The following is a 15885-nucleotide window of genomic DNA, read 5'->3' as shown; positions in this document are numbered from 1 at the left end:
GCTCTAACTATCCGAGAGAAAGAAAACATTGAATTGCAGATCAGAAACCTAAATCCGACTCAAGAAGGATCATATTCTCTTCATCACACATTGGTCTGCACTACGATAGATGGAAAGATTTGTGGAGCTTTAACTGGAATCAGCAATCAAAAATGTTACATATGTGAAGCACCTCCAAATATCAATGAAATGATTGCCAGACCCACTAACATTTCAGCTCTAGAGTTTGGAATATCACCATTTCACGCACATATCAGGTGAGTATTATAATATAAAAGAACAAATAACTACTTTCCATGTTGGTTCCACCTCAAAGCACTACATGAAAAAATAACTATTTTCAAATATGTTTCTCCTAATGCAATTTTGTTTCACAAGACGTTTCCGGCCTGAATATGACGTCACAAAAATGTCCGATGGGCTGTGTATAATATTGACATTTTCGAATCGAGAGTTGACAAGGTACCCCTCGGTACCCAACGCTGAAAGTTTCAGGAGTACTATTGTATAAGGTAATCTTCAAAATACAAACAGTTTTAGACCCCGCCAGGGCCCGCCTAACCTCTTTTCGAGCCGTTGAATATGACGTCACAAAAACGCTTGATGGGCTGTATATCACATAGATGTCAATACAAAGCATTAGTGTATTGAGCAATGTTGTGTATTTTAATGATGCCGACAATTCCTTAGAACATGATAAATTGATCAAATGTGAAAAAAGCACTAATTAACTAAAAAAAAAAAAAAATATTAAGGTAATCGTAAAAGAAAATCAATTATAGCTCTTTAGACCTGAGATGTAGAAATTTGATGTTTTCAGCTAATGTTCGTAGAATCAACTGTTCTGCAACTTTGTGTAACACATGGATCCATTATTTCGTAACTGTAAAAAGTTAGAATTTGGATGTGTAATACTAGCTTAAAGATTATTCAAGGGTGTGTTTCAAAAGATGCGGGATATTATTTTGAGCAACTTCTCCGGAGACATCTAGTCTCTAAAACGTCGAAAAAGGGTAGAAAATTATTTTTGAGCGTCTTTATTCAGATTTGTGCCACTGTGCGTCGGTACCGAATGTTGTTGGCAACGGAAAGTTTTTGGCGCACCTTGACCATTAGAAGGTAGTGGTCCGAATCGATATTGGCGCCGCGATAGGTCCTGACGTCGATAATGTCCGAGAAGCAGGGCTGTCATCTGACCACTCAATGCGCGCAATATACTGATTTTCTGATATATACAAAGTTAGAATCAAGCAACCACAAAGTTGGCTTGTTTTTCACCCTGCGCAAGTGAAAAGCAGCGGAGAAGAAGACAGGCACACACCCAGAAATAACGAAAGCTCAATGTGTAGCAATCGCTCAGACGGCTCCGACGCATAGAGCACCACTCAGTGCAGGGGAAACACAGCAAATAGACAAAATTCATGCATTCGTGGTAAGCAAAGTCTGCAAAGAATTCAAAGAAGACATTAGCGCTTGTTGTATTATATTCGCTCCCTGCGCCGAACGGAGTGTACCACTCATTGTGTCAATCGCAGATTAGTTGGAAAAGAGTGTGCGAAGTAAATGGGAGAACCACACACTTTTTGTCGAGTGTTGTGAGATGCATGCACAAAGTTGCTTTTAAAACGCTCTGAGGTGCTTTCCAGCCCTGTCGAGAAGTGCCTTTCGTCGATCTAAACGTGGTCGATTTGCGATTCTGTCTGCTGCGGTGATCTCCAGGTGTACCGATATGGGAGGCTATGCTGGAAGTAGGTACATACATAGCACAGTGGTTCCTGGCTGGACAAAACCTAAAAAAATAATGTTGATATTTTTTTAATTCAATATTTTTATCATTTTTACATTTTAAGAGTATCATAAATTGTATGATTTGTGCAGTTCTGTTGATTACAAATTTTTTATGGTTGTTATAGTGTAGCGATATCACAAATTTTAGAAAAATATCGTACCGTTTCATGTTACTGTTTGGCTCAAATATAGCAAAAAATTATGTGTTTATCAACTTGGTTTCTTGAGAAGAAATGTTCCTCGGCTTATTTCACGTTAAATAGATGATAAAAAATGTGTCTGCACTGTTTTTAGTGAAAGTTTCTAATAAAAAATAAGCAAAAATATACTTTTTTCACATTTAGACTAAGCAAAACATATGACGGACATATCCGCCCACTATCCTTAAGTAACCAAAAGATAACTAGAAAAGTCAACTTTCAGATAGGTTTTGATGTTTTTTTTATGCGGTGTATACTGTAGCAAGTTTCACAATGCCTTTTTCAAAGTACACACGCACCGTTTCCAATGAAAATCGGTTTGCTCCATTTTGAGATATTGACAATTGAAAAGAGCCATTTTTCAAAGAAGATAGTTACCTAATTGCTTGAGCAAAAATATGCGTCATCAAAAGTTCTAAATGTAATCAGAACAATGTTTTACAAGGAATTAACGCATGAAAAGATATTCAAAGAAAACCGATTTTAGTGGCCACCCTAACCTGCTTGTTAAAAAAATAATAACTCATGAACCATAAGTGATAAAAACGTTGTGTTTTCAACAAAGTTGCTTTGAATTGAATGTTCTGCAACTGTTTAGAACACTGCTTTGGTCTATCTCAAATAATAAAAAAGTTTGTATTTTCAATTCACCAATTTTATTGACTACCCTAATTTTACGAACATAAAAAGATTGAACAAAAAATATGAAGCAACTTTTCTTAAGAAACCATATATTTAAAACTGACGGTTTGGGCGCAAACATTTTTGTCTTCCTAAATACGGCTTTGGGACCATTGTGCATTGGTTTGGCTCTACTATACTCCTTTTTGTGACGTCTTGATTGTCAAGTTTTCTTCGTACAGCTAAAAAGCATCTATTTCAACTGTTTTTTGCCTATTTGCAACAATTTTGAGGTTTTGGCCAACTTTTGTTCTAAGGGGAACCACTGTGCATAGGTGTTACACAAAATAAAATCATATATTTACGCATCTTAAAATTACGTATCATATTATGAATCTGGAAATTACCCGTTTAATATCTGGAAAAATCATGGAATTTTATTCATCCAAATGAGTAGACACTCTGTAAATAAAGAAAGACGATTAAGGCTGGTAAGTTACTGTAGTAGCTGGAGCATCTTGGTTAAAATGAAATGTAATTTATTTTGAATTTGGAACAATTAAAGAATTAAAGATATAGTCGAAATACTCATGCCATTGCAGTTAAAATGAAGCTGCACATCATCAGCAAATTTATTAATAGAACTGTATTTGTAAAATCGTCAATAAACGTGCTAAACATATACAGAACCTGAAATGATTCTTGGATAACACCTAAGGGATAGTGACGCCAGTGGTGTAATGATAAGTGCAACTGCCTCTCAATCCAAGGGACGTGGGCTCAATCTCATTAGGTGCCGTCGGGATTTTCTGAGGCAAACAATCTCTGATCACAAAAATCATAGAAAATCAAATTTTTCGAGAAATTTAATACATTTTAAAGCATCGTGAGAGCACACCCCATACACTTACAAAGCACTGAGAGTTGTAACATTTCGTCAGTAGGTATAGTCAAGCATTGACATTGAATTTCGAAACCTATCTATCACCTCTCTCCGCAAACCGCAGACCAAGTTACAGCTCACGAATCACCCATTGATCCGTATCTAACCACAGAACGACCTGTTGACACCTCTGGCAGCAAACACAATATTGCACGATGACCACTGACTCCCGGGAGTTGCAATGTTAATATATGGGTCAACCAATTTGTGACACCACTTTTGCTGACTTCCAACGGTTCAGAAGGAGCACAAAATCAGAATAAAAACCACATTTTTCAATCCCACCAACCGACCTGAAGAGCCAGAACAGCAAGCCAGAAGCGAACGGGTTCGCTGGATTACAACCGAGCATGCAAATCCTGAAGGTAGCCATTCGGACGTCCATCAATATTATTGCTGCGGATTTGTGGATGCAAGCGCTGCTGTTTGGTGCAGCTGTCGAAGTTCGAATGATTATCATCATTTATGCGAAAATCCGTCGTCCGTCGTAAGCGCATCATCATCATCATCACCATCAACGTCGTCGTGCACAGTGACCAAAGCAAAGCCGACATGAGTAATGGCCGCAGCAACTCGCCTGGGTTCAGATAGAGAAGATAAGCACCAGCTTTCGACTGCTTCTTCACGTGAGACAGATGGATTTATTGTCGCTGCGAACTGTGGTATTGATGAAGCACACCAATAGTTTGCCTTTCCCACTGTCCACCAATTTAGCACTGCATTAAAGATAACAGTGCAGTGATTGGATTCGATGGTGCAATTCGATTTCCTCGTGCATCCGATAGGCCACCGGTAACCATATCCAAGTCGCATCCATCTCATTGAACCCAAGTCCGTATTGACATTGGGTTATAACGCTGCTCAGCGAAATTGCAACCTTTCCACGCGAACGAGCGAACCCAGAAATCATGCGGTAATCGATTGCAAATCGATATTTCGTGCTTCCATCCGTACTTTAGGCTCGGATTCAAATGTACATTCACAGCTCGGTCTGCGCTTGCACCAGGGTAATTTTATATTTTTTCTTCAAATTCAAGTGTAAATTACATCGACACACAGCACAGCACCCGTCCCTGTGTTGCCCATATGTAATTTATTTCAACCGTTTCGAGTTCGAGAGCCCCTACTCGTTGAACTCTTGACGAATCGAAACTACTCTGACTGCTCACAACTCATCGCGCAGTAGGCTCCGGGATTGGAGCAATCGATTTCGATTTTCCTGGCTCATCGAATTATCACCTCATTTGCAATTTCGGAATAATTTGCTTCGGCTTCGACTGCCCATTCCACACCGGGAGGAGGACGTGTGTGTGTGCATAACAGTTCAAGTACAACAATAACAACATGTTGTTTCACAGCAAACCGAGGTAGGATTCCAACTGACGTTTGAAAAACAATCTCCGTCACCGTCGGAACGTCAACCGTCAACTGTTTTTTGAAGATCTCGCAGTACTCGAGCGCATCCCACGTTTGGGATTTTGAAAGTTCGGTTGACGTTTGTAGATTACTGGCGATAGCCAACCTGTTACTGCTGCTGGTGAGTGGAATCTGAAGTATGTCTCCACGAGCAACTTGAAATGTAAATCGGTCATCGAGGCCGGTGACAACATTTTGAAAGTGTTTGTTTTCATTCGATTGGTAAGAATTATCTCTGGAAATACAGTTTGATTTCTGTGATGGAAAAGCGAAATGTTTAAGGCATGGCGTTATATTTAGTGGAAAATCATCTACTTCTTATTTTGTATATGCTTTTAGAGCTTTTTACAGAATTCTGTAAAATTTCACCGAAATCTCAACAGCTCATCGCTCGAGCGTGTAGTGTAGAACGTTTGCGAATTGAATGATCCAACACTCTTACTTTTTGCAGTTTCGTGCTGTAAAGCAGCTGCATAAAAACTGTGAATTTAGCTACAGGCAAAAGCTGTCAAAACAGTATGAATAGCGCCTATTCAGCATTTATACAACTGTTAGTCAGCTTGTCTATCAAAATGAATAACAGCAGCCAATAAACGCTTACACTACTGCTATACACATGTTTCTCAACATATAACTTATAACTGCAATCAAAAGTTGATTAAACGAGTGTATTACTCATTTTATTAGATCTACACAACCAATAAATCATAATGTACAACATAAACATCGCTAGTGTATGTACAACTTACTCAGCTTATAAGCTGTATTATCGAACACCAGAAAAGTTATGTTCCATTTAATTCCACTTAATTAATTTTGGTATCCATGACAGATACGTATTTCGACTACAATGAGCAGTCTTCATCAGTGTCATTCCCACTAATGACTTATCAAAAACCTAACCCTCTTAAGTACTCATCCACTAAGTAAAAATGTCAAGATCACAGGTATAAAAATCAAATTACAACGTGTAGAATCAAAACTTACCCAACTTATAATAACAATTAATTGGGTGTTTAATTAAATTTACTTATTTATTGATTATTGTTTAGTAAATCATCTGACAAACAGTCTTAATGAATATCTAAATTATGTTCAATCTTCTTACCCAATTTTCAAATTGAGGCGTTGACATACCAAAATTGAACGCAGATTCAACCGATGCAAACAAACGAACCATTGCAGATATAGGCTGGTTATAACCATACAGAGTACGATGAAATCCCGGCTGCATCAGGGACCGCTGACGTAATATCCTACCTGAAGCATGGAAGTCAAGGAGCGATAGAAGATAGGAGCAATCGACGTCACCGTTGAGTAATTTAACGACAAACGTAGCTTGTTGTAATTTTCGTCTTCGATAAAGCGTTTCAAGACCAAGCAGACGGCATCTAGCGGGATACGCTGGAAGGTTAGACGGATCACGCCATGGTAGATTCCTGAGAGCAAGGCGTATGAACCTTTTTTGGACTCGCTCGATTCTTAGGTTCCATGTAACGTCGTTTGGAGCCCATACGAGTTAAGTGTTTTCTAGAATCGGTCGCACGATGGAACAATATAGCACTTTTAAACAGTGTGGATCCGTGAAGTCTTTGGCAATTTTGGAGATAAAGCCAAGTTGACGGTTTACCTTGTAAATAATCGATGCGTAATTGGAATGGAAGGAGAGCTTCGAATCCAACACAAGACCAAGATCGGTCACATTGTCCACTCTATCAAGCACAGTATCATCGATATTCATAAATTATCGGTTCTTTGGAACGATGGAAGGTCATCACGTGGCATTTTGCGATGCTGATGACAAGTTTATTCAAGCGACACCAGTGAACAAACATGTTGAGCAACATTTGAAGGTGAAGACAATCCTCGATGTAGCGTACCACCACATATATCTTTAGATCATCAGCATATATGAGCTTGCAATCAGCTAGCCAAGTGAAGATGCAACGTCATTGAACAATATGACAAATAGTAACGACCCTAAATTGCTTCCTTGTGGGACGCCGGACGTGCTAGCAAATGGCGATGAAACACAAGATTCGTGCTTAATATGCAGCACCCTGCCAGTCAGATACGATGAAAACCATGACCATGAAAACCAGTCTATTCAAGGCTCCCAATCGTGATGATATCCTGAGTAACATTTTGTGATCGATTTTGTCGAAAGCCGCCTTCAGGTCCGTATAGATTAAGTCATCCTGCGCTTCCATAGCCGTAAAACAGGTGGTAGTTAGATCCAACAAATTCCAGCAGGCCTGGGTTCAATCCCAGTCGGCGCCGCCAGGATGTTCTGAGGCATTAACATCTCTGATCACGCCTTCCTTCGGATGGGAAGTAAAGCCGTTGGTCCCCGGTTCATGAGTTGATGGGTCAATAGGTAGGGTCCAGGTGTAGGAGCTGCCTTCCTGGCACGTCGGTAGCATTGGTGCTCAGCACGGAAAACAAGATCGACGGAAAAAAACAAAACCAAGGAAAAAAATAGATCCAACAAATTAGTAGCTACGGACCTGCCGGGCATGAATCCGTGTTGATCGGTCGAGATGTGGGTCTTTGTAGCACGCAGAATATGATCGCTAACGGTGATCTCGAATAGCTTCGAAGCGGTAGAAAGGCTGGTTATCCCACTGTAGTTTCTGACATCTCGCCGGTCACCGCTTTTGTGCACAGGAAACATGTAAGACAGTTTCCAGCTCATGGGAAATTCTCCTTGCTCGAACGAGTGGCCGAAAATGAAGGCTAACGGCTCAGGTACTGCGTTTGCATAGCGACGGAGAACAACAGCAGGAATTCCATCCGGGCCAGGAGCAAATGAACTCTTCAACTTTTTTGACGCACCGATAATCATTGCAGGCAATATTTCGAACGTGTCCAGATCAACTGCGTCCAGCGATATGTTTAACGCAGCCAGTTCGGCCTCGGCATTGGACGATGATTCTGATTGGAAGACGGATGCAAAAAGAGTCACGAAGAAATCGCACGCTTCTGCCTCACTCTTGGACTCCCTGCCGTCATAGACCACATTGGGCGGAATTGACGGATTTTTCCTCTTGCTATTTACGAAGCCCCAAAAGGATTTTGGATCCCGGCGTAAACCATACTGCACTCGTAGAACGTGTGATTTGTAGAGTGCTGCATTCAACTTTCGGTAGTCATCACTCGCTGGTTTGAAGTTAGCTTTTGTAAATGAGGATTTATGGGCCCACGAACGACGCTGCCATCGATTGCGTTCAAGTTTTGATTTTCGAAGCAGCCTCCAAGGAGGCGAGACAGGTTTTCTCTTTATAGCTACGTTTGTGTTCAGCCATTGACGGATGATTTGGCAGAAATTTGAGGCCATGTCATGGATATCCACACTGTCGTAGACACAATTCCAGTCTAGGTCAGACAGATGAGCAATAAGTCCGTCAAAAACGATTTTGCAGTAGTTGAGTGCTCTTTCGTGTTCATTCGCGACCAGGAGTGAGCTAGGACATCCGGCAAAGGCAGACAAACATTCAGAATAATATAAATTCGGTAAATTTCTCGTAATGTTCTACACACATAACAGGGTGTCGACTACCTGGAAAAACCTGGAAAGTCAGGGAATGTCAGGGAATTCTATTTATGATCTGGAAAGTCAGGGAATGTCAGGGAATTTTAGTGTAGATCAGGGAAAAAAATAATGTTGATCACATTGCTAAAAATTATGTGTGGGACACATAAAACAGTCTTTGAAATTTTATCAGTGCATGACGTCAACGTTTTTGGGAAGATCCCGGGCATCAGATCTACTCGCTGCGTTTATGGACGCCCTTGCCGGTATCTCTTCGAACAAGTTGCTGCAAGTGTCCATGGATGGGCCCAATGTGAATTGAAGCAAGAGGTACAAAAAGGTGGCGAGAAGCTGATAGATCTGGGAAGCTGTGGGCTGTATATTTTGCATAATGCATTCAAGGATACTGTTTGCAGTATCAGTTGGGAGGTTTTCAAATATTTGCGTGGTATCCAGAATATCTTCAAAGATGTACCTTATCGCATGGCAACGCCAATGCAGAGAGAGGTTTTTAGGTAAATTAATGCAGAATATCTTTTTGAAAAAAAATAGCATTAGCATCAGTCCAGCATCAAAATGAAAGCATATTGAAATCAAGTTTTGATATCAACATCAAACTGAAATCCTAATTTGATTTCAGTTTATGCAATTGATAAATTTTGTTTTCATTTTGCTGTACATTTGCTCTTCAAAAATATGTTGTTGCGGGTTTGATTTCATTGCCTTAGCATAACATCAAATTGAATACTTGTTTTGTTATCAACATGAAAAATTGATATCAAATTGAGTATTCAGTTTGCTCTCACTGATAGCAGAAATAGTTTTCAATGTGATGTCACAGGAAGATATGTTTGCTATCAATTTTGATATTTTAACCGTTAAAACGACTAAAACGACAGCAACCTGAGTTATCATTATCAGCGAAATCACAACATCAAATTTAGATTGCAATTTGATCTCAGACTTTGCTCGGGCTGTGTCCATGATCGAGGGAAAAAAGTTAAATAATACCACTGAACTGTTCAAAAGTTCATCTAATTGAGGTTAACCACTAACGGTGCAAATCCTGATTGGCGGGCAAAAGTTGGCGCTACTTAATGGCGTAAGATAAAAATTTTTGACATGATGGTGCTTTCAAAACTCTTTCACAGAATAGAATAAGAGAATAGTTTGAAATCATATAAACAAGATCGACATAACTTCAGAAAGTACTGAATCACTTGAGAATAGTTCGGAATCACTTAAAAAAATACTGAATCACTTAAGGAAATAATTGAATCACTCCATAAAAATACAAAATCTCTTCAGAAAGTACTGAATCATTTCAGAGCGCACTGAATAACTAATGAAAAGTTCAAAATCACTTCAGAAAGTACTGAATCATTTCAGAAAAGTTTGGACTCACTTCAGAAGTGCTAAATCACTTCAGAAATGTTTTCAATCAATTCGGAAACTACTGAATCATTTAGGAATGTTCGAAATCACTTCTGAACGTACTGTATCGATTTAGAACAGTGTGGAATCACTTCAGAGAGTCTTGAATCACTTCAGAAAGTCTTGAATCACTTCATAAATGTTGAGAATCATTTCACAAAGTACTGAATAACTTCAGAAAAGACCCAAAATACTTAATAAATATTCGAAATCACTTTGGAAAGCACTGAATCATTGCGAAAAGTTCACTTTGAAAATAATTAAATCACTTGAGAAATGTTCGGAATCACTTCGGAAAACACCGAATATCTTCAGTAATGTTCGGTATCACTTTGGAAAAGTTCATGATCACTTCGGAAAGTACTGAATTATTTCAGAAAGCACTGAATCACTTCGGAAAGTGTTGAACCACTTTAAGCTTGGAATCTCTTGGGATAGTATTGAATCATTTCAGAAAATTTCGGATTCACATTGGAAAGTACTGAATCATCCCAGAAAGTTTGTAATCATTTCCGCAAGAACCGAATAACTTCGAAAATGATTAAATTAGCTAGGAATGCACAGAATCATTTCAGAAACGTTCAGCCTCACGTCGGAAATACTGAATCGCTTCAGAATGTTCAAAATCACTTCGCAAAGCACTAAATGATTTCAGAAAGTACTGAATCACTTCAGAACTGTTTGGAATTGCTCCGAAAATTCCAGATAGTTTGTAATCACTTCCGAAAGTACTGAATCGCTTCAGGAAGAACTGAATCACTTTTGAACAGTTTGAAATCAATTATGAAAGTACCCAAGTAACAATTTGGGTTTTATGAGGGTACTGTAGACCATGATTTAGACTTGTAGAGTGCTTTAAAACCTCAATAAAACTTACAATGTTACTTGGATAATTAATCACTTCAGAAAAAACTTTGAAATTCTTCGGATAGTATTGAGTGACTTAAAAAAATTTCTGAATCCCTTTAGATAATACTTAATCTTTCCAGAAAGTTTGTGATCGCTTTCGTAAAAACTAAAAAAAAAATCCGGAAAGAACTGAACATCTTCACAAAACTTCGGAAAGTACTTTATCAATTCTCTCAAGTTTGCAATCACTTCTTCAAGAGCTGAGATCATTTTGTAATAACTTCAGAAAAGTTTGGAATCCCTTAAGAAAATATTTAGTCACTTCAGAAAAATCGGAATAACTTTGGGCATCACAGAATCATTAAAAAAAAGTTCAAAATCTCTTCTGAAAGTACTGAAAAGCGATAGAAAATCTCGGAATCAGTTTGAAAAGTGCTGAATTACTGCAGAAAAACTTCAGAAAGTACTGAATCACTTCAAATAGTACAGACATAATTGAGCATGAGAATGATTAACCGCTCGCGGTTCTCAGAGGCAAACCAGCCTTTAGGCTGAAAACCTCTTAAATAAAGAAAAAAAAAATCCGCTCGCGGTTGCTACTCCGTTATTGCCAGATCACCTGTCAGAGAAGCAAAAAACGATGCGTTGGACGAGCATGCATCTGCAATGTGTAAAAACTGCTGATCTCATACTTTACGATAGGCAATAACAGTGCCGGCCGCTTCATAATGTAGGTCAATTAGACCGTCAAAAACCGAGAGATCCTCCTCACTTCCTGGAATTTTTCAACAGTTTCTCAGCAGGATTTACTTCAGGGAGTATTGATTATTATCGCTAAGCTACTCAATTGTGACACATCGAAAAAGATCTCGACTTTGGCAACATAGATGAAGAACAGCCAACTCTCCACAACTCGATGTCCAGTTATTCGATATCCAGTTATATAACCATCATAAAAATGAGTGCTCTATGAGTGCTGAGAGCTACTGAGATAGCGAATTTGTATGAGATTGTTATTCTATAACTCGATAATTCTATAGGTACCTCGAGTCGTAGAGAGTGCACTGTAGTTACGTTTCCAAAAACGAGATCTGTCTATACTGACATTACATTCAATTAGGAAAGTTTAGAATCACTTTGGAAAGTTAAGAATCCCTTCAGAAAGTACTGAATAACTTGAGAAAAGATTAGAATCACTTTGGCAAGTACTGGATCATTTCAGAAAAAAAATAGCAGCCAACAGAATAACTTCAAACAGTACTGAACTTTATAAAAGTTTTAAATCACTTCGGAAAAATTGGAAGCACTGGATTCGTGTATTCAGCTCATAGCATATTTAATAACTTCAGAAAAGCTTGAGTTCAGTAGGGAAAATGTTGAATCGCTTAAAGATAGACTCACTTCCGAAAATGTTGAATTTTCTGGACTGATTTAATACTTTCGGCAGTAATGTCACGAGCTCTTGGGAACGATTAAAGCAAGAACCTGTTATAAACGTGAAAACGTGGCACTGAAACAGTAAATGTATTGCCTAATAAGGTTTCCAAAGGTAACATCAGTTGTAACAACACAAACATCTCTGGTTCTTATTTCAAAGATTTGCGTAGCGACGATTGACGGTAATGATTTGTAAAACGCATAAAACGAATCCATATTTATGTATCTTTATTTTTTGTTTTTTTGATTTTAACTATCATCATATCCATAATCTTCCCCTTAATTGGCCTAGTACTTGTGACTTAAGAAGGGGGACCGAGTGCCTCGGAGAAACAAAAGTTCGTTGCGCCTTTGCGCAGTTAGCGCAGTAAGGGCTTCTTACTGCGGAGGTTTTGATTTGATAACATACTGATAGTTTTGGAAATTTTGCTTTGCCCACGAATGTTTAGGAAAATTCTAGAAATTGTTCAAGGTTTTTCCTGAAATTAGGAGAAAGTCAAGCAAGATAAATATGAGATAAATAAGAAAACACAAATGATAGTACTGGGAAAATGTTGACGGAACTTTCATAATCGAACTAATCATAATTTCAAGAAGAAAGGGTAAAGGGACTTAACCACCTGTAGAGTATGGTGCTGCTCGATAAAGTGCAAATGTTTTGCAACGTACTATATAAACTAGATAAAACACTATGTGAAACAACGCCATCAAAGTCGCGGGCGAATGCATCGTTATTTTAGGCAGATTTATATTTTAAGGGCGCCGGTCAATATTGGGTGCGACTACTTAGCTCAAAGTTTAGGAACACAGCACTGGGTATAATAAAGCTCATCACGTTGTAGCTTCTTAGGTTAAAATAACGTAGTTTTGTGGACTGGAATTTTTCTGAAAACCGACTGGAAAGTCAGGGAAAGTCAGGGAATTTTGTTTTCGACTTTGAGTCGACACCCTGCATAATATTTAACTACTTTGCACAAGTTGCACAAAGCAGTATAGTGATTATTTAGTAGTAGGAAAAGTTGAACAATCGCCTTCTAACTTTATACATAGCTTAACAGCTGAATATGGACTGAGTAGAAGCGTTAACAAATATGGGATTAAGAGCTGTCTAATGTGACCAAAACAAGCTGCATAAGTTAGCCAGATTTTCTTGTATAGAGGTTGTGTAAAAGTTTTCGAATATCGTATAGTGTTTCAATACAGCTTGAGGCTGTAAAAACGAAATTGATAAAATGTTTACATATACTGAAAATGTTAGCTGGGGAGGCAATGGGAAACAGATTTGATTGCCTAAACGTCATTAGGTAAATATTACGTAAGTAAATGAGTACCCGTAGTATAAATGGTAATGCGTTCGTGAATGATGTGTGGGTTTAAATTCCACCGGTTGAAGTAGATTTTTCGGTAATTTTCTCACATTCCCGTGTCCTTCCGATCATATTATGTTCTGTGCTCCTCAGTATCTTCTAAATGTTCTGTAATTAGTTTGATGATTTTTTTGATTTGATTTCCAAAAAGCTATCATTCTAAAAATAAATACTTACTGAACTGCTCGGAAGTTTTTGCAAATCAATCTGTACAATTATAATCTGTTTATTTTTCGTTTAATCTGACCTCTATTTTTTACAAATAATCTGTGAATAACACGTGCATATTTCAGCCATTACCATAGTTCAAAAATTAGTTTTAAAGAATATTGATTCCCGTTTTAGAGCATTTATTTATTTTTTGTTTTAAACACTACAACTGGTAATTCGTGTTAATCCCGAAAGGAGGTGAAAGTAGACCACATTTGCAGGACAAAATTGTATGGCAAGGTCAGGAAAAATCATTGCTTACCGAGTTATTGATCTATTTATTTTACATTTCCGACCAACACTACCACTTTTTGCTCGGGCACTAGCGAGTATTACTAAAGCCCACCAGGGAGTAAGCATTGCTTGGCTACTATGATCAATCTTTTTTTACTAACCACTCTATTCAATTGGCTCCATACACGGATAGAAATCTCCTTATACCTTTTGGCAAATTTCTATTGCTGATTATTCATAAAATGTATAAGTCAACTAATAAGCAGATGCCTTGCAAAAAGTTAATGAAGATCATGTCTCAAATGAAATGTATAAGCGGTCCCACATACCTTTTATGCATTCTTATAGGACCCATGTGGTTTGTCTTATGGAATGTATAAGGCTGATGTTTTGGCAAAAATGTATAAGTGAAACACATGAATAAAATAATTGATTTTCGTTTCGTGTAGACTTACTTTCGGATGGATTTGATCAGGTTCTAATCGTATAATGGTTGATGAACATTTTTGATTGCGTGAATGAGGCAATTTGAATCAGTAAAAAATTAATTGTTAATGAGTAAGAAATGATTTTTCAACCTGCCTTGCTGTACATTTTTTTTTGCTGAAAAAGTAGTCCACTTTCACTTCCTTTTGGGTTTAATACGAATTACCAGTCACCCTGTGTTTATAAAAAAAAATCCCGCAACTCGTTTACTTGGATCCTCCGGTTCAGCGCCTCGAACAAATCGAAACAAGGCATTTTTTCTCTATTTTAAATATTCATCAGCCAATAACTAAATACACTCCAAAATGATTAAATACAATCCCGATCATAAGTTTGGGGTCACCCCACACAAAATATGCTAATGCTTTTGTTGAGATCTCTGTCATTTTCTGTCAGATTTTATTTCTCTTTAGGTATTTTGAATGGTATTGGACGAAACATACGTCGTAAGTGTTTGGCTTAGGATATTTTTCATATTTTGTATACCTTAAGTTACAACATTTTCCAAAATTCACCCGGAATATTAATGACAGAATTTCTCAGAACTGAGTCGGCCAAATTTTGAAATAAAACTGGAAATAGGACCCTTATTCTATACACAATAAGGAACGTTCGTGAATGTTTGGTGGACAAATTTTGAATACATTTTAAATCAATAAAATACCTATCATCGATAAAAAATGTATTGCCAAAATTGGACGGGCACTTTTCTTATAAATGCTACCCACTAGACTGATGCAAAATTTGAAATTTTCGCTCCACAGTGCTCAAATGGTTCCAAATTGGCACTTGATTAGCCTCACAAAATTTGAACTCATTTAGTAAGAAAATGACTTGGAACAAATCGTTTGAAGTTTGTATCGAAATTTCTATGGGAAAACCAAAATGTTGTTCATATCTTTTTAACAATTCACCATATAGCTCTCCTTTAAAAATTGATTATTTTTTTCGCAGGATATTTTCTACACTACAACTGTGTTTAAGTTATTAATGGTTCAAGTTACTGATGTCTTATGACTATGCTCAATCAACTGTTCAGCTGGCAACATTGATGTTTTTGACGCTTAGAATAGAGCAAAAAAAATCATGGTTACTATGTCACACTGCAGAATACAGTGTTGCCCACAAAACAGCTGCTTGATCATGCCATAAGATTATCAATCTCTTAAAAAATTAATAACTATTTCAATTAACGTTTAGCTGAAAAACGATTTTCTGCAATGTTGTATTTCACAAAAAATAGTTATAGAACTATTTAACAGTGCAATATGGAAAAATGCTCGAAGACAATGAACAAAAAGTGTTGTTTTCCCTTAGTAATGTCCATGTAGACTTCAAATGGTTTGCGCCAACTCAGTTTCTTAACAA

The sequence above is a fragment of the Ochlerotatus camptorhynchus genome, unplaced genomic scaffold (genome assembly GCF_037179485.1).
Source record: "Ochlerotatus camptorhynchus isolate MF236.1 unplaced genomic scaffold, CSIRO-AGI_Acam_v1.1 ptg000410l, whole genome shotgun sequence".
Classification (NCBI taxonomy): domain Eukaryota; kingdom Metazoa; phylum Arthropoda; class Insecta; order Diptera; family Culicidae; genus Ochlerotatus; species Ochlerotatus camptorhynchus.
The sequence above is the reverse complement of the archived record's forward strand: the minus strand, read 5'-3'. Positions refer to the sequence as shown.